A 7,784-nucleotide genomic window follows, 5' to 3' on the forward strand; every position below is an offset into this window, starting at 1 on the left:
CTCTCTAATGATGGCAGCCCATATAAACAAAACTCTTCCCTGAAATACCTATTGCTCCTAAATGGTAAATTGTTACCAAATTAAGAAAATGAAATATCATTAGACTCGTTAATTGTGTATGAGTAAGGTTTTTCAGACTGGACCAAACTTACAAATTATTCCATTATCCATTATTTAAGACAATAACTTTCCTGTTAGAGAGTTATATCAAATGACAACCAATGGGCCTATAACAACATGTTATTATTTTGGATCATTTCCAAAAAAGTATAATATTGATGAATCAATATTGAATAAATTTCATAGAAAATGTCTCCCTCCCCTAATAGCTCCAACACATAGACCTACTCCCCCCCCCCCCACCCCCATACAATTTAGGCCTTTAAAATCACACTCCACACACACACACATATATATATATATATATATGACAAACTAGTTAAAAAAATCGATAATTTTCGTCAATAGGTTGTTTTCAAGAATGGTAGGCCTATAGCAAATGTCACAACAAATATACCATATAATCAGAATCATTATAATAGAATTAGTAATTTATGAAACCTTTTTGAATTTAAAGTCAGATCAGAACAGATCCAGGTTGAGGCTTCATTTTTGCAACGGCGCCTCTGTGTCTTTTAGTTTGGTGTGTTCCTTATTTTCACTAGTTTTTCTCTTTTCATCCACATTTGTTGTAGTTCACTTTTCTTATTTTCAATATTCTCTTCACAAAAAAGGAATTTTCCAACTGTTTGTGCACTATCTTCTTTGTATGGTTGTTGGAGCTCAATTGCTTTTATTCGTATGTCACTAAACTGTGGACAATATAACATAAAGTGGTTAGCATCTTCTTCTACATCACAGAATATACAGTTTATATTTCCATCTTGGTGTCTGTTTTTTTTTTTATATTCAAGTCCAATGTGTTTGTCCTTGCTCTGAATAGTAAAATTGACGAAAATGTGTTGTCTTATACTTCCTCCTCCTTGATTTCACTTTTTCAGTTTTTATACAGAATCAGGCTCTCCTTGCACTCCATTTCACTCTTCCATTTTCTTGTGTCCCATTCTCTTGTTCTCTTCTCTATGTCCTCTTTCGTACATCTCTTGACTTCTCTCATCGCCATCCCACATTCTTCAGCATACTTCTTCACATGCATCCACCGCTTCCTCTCCTTTTCTTCCATATCATTGACTATTGCTGTTAGTATGTCCTTCTCTCCCTTATAAATGCTATTAAGGTACCTCAGCTTTCCATCCATTACCCTTGTTTTCATAGCAGATGCCCCTACCTCCCCTTTCAGGGCTACAATTGCTGTATTCTTTATACCCCCTAACATCCTTTCATACACTCCATTCTCTATTCTCTGCAAATTTTCTATTTCAGTTTCCGTTAAGTTAATTACATTTGTTCCATATAATATAGAAGGTAGCGCTACACTTTTCCAGTATGTTTGCCCTATCAGTATCTTATTGCAACTTTTTTTCTATGATTGAATAAGTAAGATTAGCTAGCTTTTGCGCCTTAACTATCATTTCACTTTTCTGTGCTTTGAACATATTCCTACTGTCATCTACCTTAATACCTAGGTATTTAATATTGCTTACTACTCTTATTCCCTCTATGTTATCTGGTTTCTCCTTTATATTATATATAAGTACGTTGCTTTTGTCTCTATTTATGTCAAAACCACACTGCTTTCGTATATCTATCACTTCGCGTATGTTCAATTCAGCATCCTCTATACTCTCAGCAAGCACTAGTAGGCTACATCATCAGCAAAAAATAATACTTCTAGCTTCATAATATCATTTTTAAAACCATTACCTTTTCTTTTCTACTTTTTTTTATTATCTGATAAGTAATTAATTTGAACAATGTTGTAGAGCCAGTACAGCCTTGCTTTATTCCACTACTTACGCTCAATTTTTGTTGAGAACATGTTGGCAACATGGAGTCTGGAATAATGAAGTCGGAAGTCCCTAGACTCCCAACACAAACTGACAATTTTCGCCTAAATAAGAAGCAAATTTCTCCCTAGAGGTCTTCAGCGCAATATAAAATACGTTTTATATATACTATTGTATCTTATAGCTAAATTATACAATGTAATTGATTTCAGCAAACCTATTAAAACGTTTTGCCAGAAGACGTTCAAAAACTTTAGATAATATGGGAGTTATGGAAATTGGGCGGCAATCAGTTAGACTTGAGCTACCACAAACACATTTACATAGTGAAGTAACATTACCAATTCTCCAACAAGTGCTAAAAACTCCTCTTCTTGCTAACTTGCACAAAATAACAGATAACTTTGGAGCCAAGAAATCAGCTGTCTTTATAAAAAACAAAGGAAAAATACCACTTGGGTCTACACCTCCATAAGCATCAAGGTCCATCAACAGAGCTTTAATTTCACGAGATCGAAAAGCTAAACTAATTAGTTTAGCCTCAGGAAGACAGGAATGAAGAAGTTGAAGTTTTTCATTACTCTGTTTACTGTCAAAAACATCAGCCAAAAAAGTGATTGATGAAACCCATAGACTATGGTAAAAAAAAGTCGGAAAACTGGTTAACATGGAGGAGCCGATACACCACACAAGGCTAAATACCCTCCACAATAGCCACTTCAACTGAAGGGAGGACAGTGAGGATGGTTTTGAGAAGAAAAAGAACCAGAAAAGGAAAAGACGATCTCTTGATAAACCACCAGGCATCCATGGCCTTTCTATTATGCCTACCCAACACACCATTTCAAAAAAACAAGAGGAAGAAAAAAAATAATAAGATAGAAAAGTGTGCCCGAGTGTACCCTCAAGCTAGAGAACTCTAACCCAAGACAGTGGAAGACCATGGTACAGAGGCTATGGCACTACCCAAGACTAGAGAACAACTGTTTGATTTTGGAGTGTCCCTCTCCTAGAAGAGCTGCTTACCATAGCTAAAGAGTCTCTTCTACCCTTACCAAGAGGAAAGTACACTGAACAATTGCAGTACAGTAATTAACCCCTTGGGCGAAGAAGTGTTTAGTATATCATTGTTGTCAGGTGTATGAGGAAAGACGAGAATATGTAAAGAATAGGCCAGACGATTCTGTGTATGTGTAGGCAAAGAAAAAATAAGCCGTAACCAGAGAGAGGGATCCAATAACTTTCTAGTGGAAGTATCTGTCCAACCTACTACCTACAAAAGAATAAAATCTCAAAGGGGAAGTTATATCACCACCATACAATATCATTTTCACCGTGAAGGTCCATTGTATTAAAGCATCCCATCAAAGCAAAAATTACCTGTCAGCGAGCGATGATATATCTCGCTCCTGAATGAATGTTATTCACAGAGGCCGAATAAACCATTATTATCGGTGGCCTCATCCCCTTAGTAAGCTCGCGGTAGAAAAGTCTGATACCTGAACTAGTTGGACGTCTGCTGCAGTCAACCAACACCAGTTGAGATGATGATGATGATGATGATGATGATGATAATGATGCTATGTGGATGACATGATGATCACTGGAAACAACTATGATAGGAGGAGCAACATAATTAGCAACATGCTTGATAATTTTAAGAGGCCTTATTTCCTCTTTTCTCCGTCTCTGGCCGAAGGAATATATTCTCTTTTTCCCTTTTCCTCTTCTATTCATTTCTCTCTATGTCTCTTGTCCTTGTTGCTTCAAACGTTATATGCATCAGGAAGCTTCTCTCTCTCTCTCATTGTTCAGGGGCCACTTTCCTTTTGGTAAGGGTAGAAGAAACTTTTTAGCTATGGCAAGTAGCTCCTCTATGAGAAGGACACTCCAAAATCAAAACATTGTTCTCTAGTCTTGGGTAGTGCTATAGCCTCTGTACCATGATCTTCCACTGTCTTGGGTTACAGTTCTCTTGTTTGAAGTTACACTTGGGCATACTATTCTATCTTATTTCTCTTCCTTTTGTTTTGTTAAAGGTTTTGTAGTTTATATAGAAGATATATAATTTAATGTTGTTACCCTTATTAAAATATTCTATTTTTCCCTATTTCCTTTCCTCACTGGGCTATTTTACCTGTTGTAGCCCCTAGGCTTATAGCATTCTGATTTTCCAACCAGGGTTGTAGCTTAGCAAGTAATGATAGGCCTAATAATGATAATATAGACTTTGATAAAAGTGTGATAAAGAAGTAGGTTTCATTTAGTCCCCCTCGAAAGTCAAGACAGAAAACGAAAGTGAACTGTTTTCTTAGTTCTTCTATTGTGTGCAAAATCTATAGAAAAGTTGCATTAATAAAAACGTCATTACAGTCAACGAGAATAATGTTTTCAAGCTTTTATTCTATCATTCAGTTTCTTTACTTATTAATTACCGATGGAGCAGGAAAGGTTTTCTCCAATTTCAGTGAACGTTCATTTTAATAGGCAAATGCTTGAAGAGTTTGGGAAGGATTCAAAGACATTTTTTCATCATAATGATGTATTTTCAAATAGTTTGGACGTTTTTCACCTTTTAAGATTATTTTTTGTTTTTATAATTATTTATGATAATTTCTATTAGAAAATTTTTGTATTAAATATAATAATCAATAATAATTTACATATATAGTACTAGAAAAAGAAATCAAAATTTTAGAAAGAGGCTGATCAAGTTTATCCTCGATTGGAAGGTAGCCAAAATGGCCTCCTGTTACATCATGTTATTATTGAATACCTCTAAGAACTAGAGGTTATTAATCTAGAGAAATCTAAAGATGTCTTAGATCCTCCCCATCAGGTTCGCGATCATATTCACGATGGTATTAACAATCCAAGGTGAACACTGTCTTGGCTTGTCATACCCAATTGCCTCTGATATCATAATGCACCTGACAATGTTGTCAGACATGGAGAATTTTCCACAGATTTGGGGAAATTGGGTTGAAATTCGGAGAATTTTATTGTTGAGAACCAATTATTTAGGGGATCTGGGGAATTTCATCACCATTCGTATGAACTTCCGAAAATCTATGCAACCAGTTGATGACCAGATTGTCACTATTATTGTCGGGAAATTTTCTCAGACTTATTTAAAACGTAATGATTCTAGGCCCGATGGAGTGGGCCGATGATAAGACCTTGAAGAGGTTCACTTTCTAAAACAATTCAGGAGGGTTTCAATGAAATATGTTCACAAAATCTGGTTTATTACAAAAATAATCATTTAAAAACACAATAACAAATCACGCTAATACAATCTGAAGGACATCACGGGCGGATAAGCCAATGTGTGCTTAGAAACATCACGCATAATTGAAAATTAGGTCTTCAACCTTACTGCACACGCAGTTACTTGACATTGACAAGAAATTGACTTAATCAAACAGAGGCTCTCATGGCCTTAGAACACGGTAACCCTTAAGAAGTTTGCAACATATGCTCGTAAAACTCCAAGCCCACAGTTGAACTAAACAAGGCGAAATTACAACATTATTGTAATGACTCTATGGTAAATGACATACCGGTGCCTGCAGACATCATCTGAGGCATAAATCAAGTCCCTAATCACAGGGATGACAAATTACAGACAGATAAAACTGTACATAACTCACACTGACAAAGGAACTGACCTGGTGTTGCGGTAGATAGGAGCCAGAGGCAGAGAGACACACTAAAACTTCATAGACGGTACATACGTTGTTTGGGGCTAAGGCAGGAATGCCGAGCATCGCTCAGCATAGCTCAAAGGAAAACTACTGTCTCCCGCGCTAATTAAAGGGTCCTTGTAAAATGCGCGGGGACTCTCACTTTAATTTAATCAACAAGGGGTTTAATTGAGTTTCTTTATAGAATACAAGATAGAAAAACAGTTAAAGTCTTATGTTAGATCAAAGGATAAACTCAATACTTCGGCTGAAGGCCGTAATTTGCCAGAATCTAACAAACTAGCGAGTCCTTGGCTCTAAACATATACATCGATAATTTTGCCTGCATGAATGAATACAATATCATTTTCGTAAATTGTAAATAGCAAAGACTTTGTTTCTCTGACACCCTTTCCTTCCCCGCCGGGTGGTAGAAACTTATGCCACAATACTGTCACGTATTGGACAGCACTCATTCATAGAAACGCCCGCGAGATCTTCCAGCCTTGCCCCAATTTAACGCAACGTTTGTGAAGTTGAATGGCGGGGATTTCGAATAATCAGTTCGAAATTCCCGACAATTATGTTCATCAACTTTCTTTGACATGAAATTCAAGATTTGTATGACTGCATATTTTAACAATGAGAATGTGGCCCATTCCCACCTACCAGCTAGGCGACAGGTTACTTCAGCATGTTACACGAACAGAACATGACTGACTGTCGAATACAAGTATGGAATTGGTGAGTGTTGTAATTCTCAGTCGAGTCTCCTTTGATCATCACCGAAGAGGCATTAGTTCCCTTACCACCACAGCGAGTGGTCAAGGACAGGTCAAAACGTATAGGCCTACATCGTCTTATAATATTTGCTGAGAGGTGGGTCATAGTATCTTACATGATTTTGGCAACATATTAGCAAAATCAAAGCTGGAGACGACAGCCCCAAGTTTCCTCTCGTGTCATATTTTGTTTCCTGTCTGCTGAGTTTGCCTCATTCCAGTGCAGCTGCTGAGAGAATTTTCTCTGCTGTAAATATCAGAAGACATAGCACAGAAACAGATTGTCTACCAAGACATTGATAGGACTGTTGCATTCAAAACAGCATTTAAGAAAGGAAACTTGCAGCATCTTTAATCCAGATATCAATCTCCTTAAAAGGATGAATTCTGATACATATATCAAGATGAAAGTGACTGAATAGATTTGCATCTAATTTCCCATTAAATGAAAGTAATGCATATATACATATACGAGGTATTGCTTGTGAACTGACTAATGAATTAAACCTAGTTTGACCTACTGATCAGTGAACTTTGAGTATTGTCCAATAGGATTTCACAATCGTAACTTTGAATACTATTAGTGATGGAGTACCTGCAAGTATGATATGTTTTCCCATGGCGGGCATGTGCCAAGTGAGTGTGCCGGTTGGAGAGAGCAACCCAGTCAGTCTGTATCTGAGGACGCATTAAACCACATGTCCCCACCATTGTGTGTCTCTTGTCCTACCTTGACATCTAATATGGCGCAGTGATTCTCAAGGACCAACGTGACCCTCACCATGCCCTTCCAGCACCGCTCAGTGCAGTCCACCCCAAGGGCCGCACGCCCCGTCGTCCCCCGTGGGCTCTTCCCTGCCCTGCAAGAAGCCAGGCAAGCCATGGCGGCACAGCAGCAAATGATCAACGTTCTCCGTGACCCCGCGTCTGCAGCCCCGGAGAAGTGTGAAATTGAGCTGAAGCCCACCGCATTCAGGTCCTGGAGGAGGTCGATGGAATGCTGGATCGAACTGTGCAGACTACCGCCCCACGAGGTCGTCCACCACATTAGGCTATACTGCACACCCCCTCTACAATGGGCGCTGGATGCCAGATTCACCTCACAGGAATGGAGTAACCTCACCGCTACGGAAGCCATGGATTTTATTCGCGATATTGTGTTGCGATCTACAAACCGTGCTGTGTTATGGTCAGAGATTTTTAATGCGGTACAAGGCTCAGGAGAAAGTGTCAGTGAATATTTTTTAAAGTGTTCTTAAAAGGCCACCGATTGCAATTTCCAGTGCCCTCAGTGTCAGTGTAATCTGGCTGAATATATGTTATTACCTAAGTTAATGGTGGGCCTAAGTGATGAGACTATGCGTCGCCATGTATACCAGTGTAGCAATGACATCAATAGTGTTAGTGCC

Source organism: Palaemon carinicauda, chromosome 25, assembly GCF_036898095.1.
Source record: "Palaemon carinicauda isolate YSFRI2023 chromosome 25, ASM3689809v2, whole genome shotgun sequence".
NCBI classification, from domain to species: domain Eukaryota; kingdom Metazoa; phylum Arthropoda; class Malacostraca; order Decapoda; family Palaemonidae; genus Palaemon; species Palaemon carinicauda.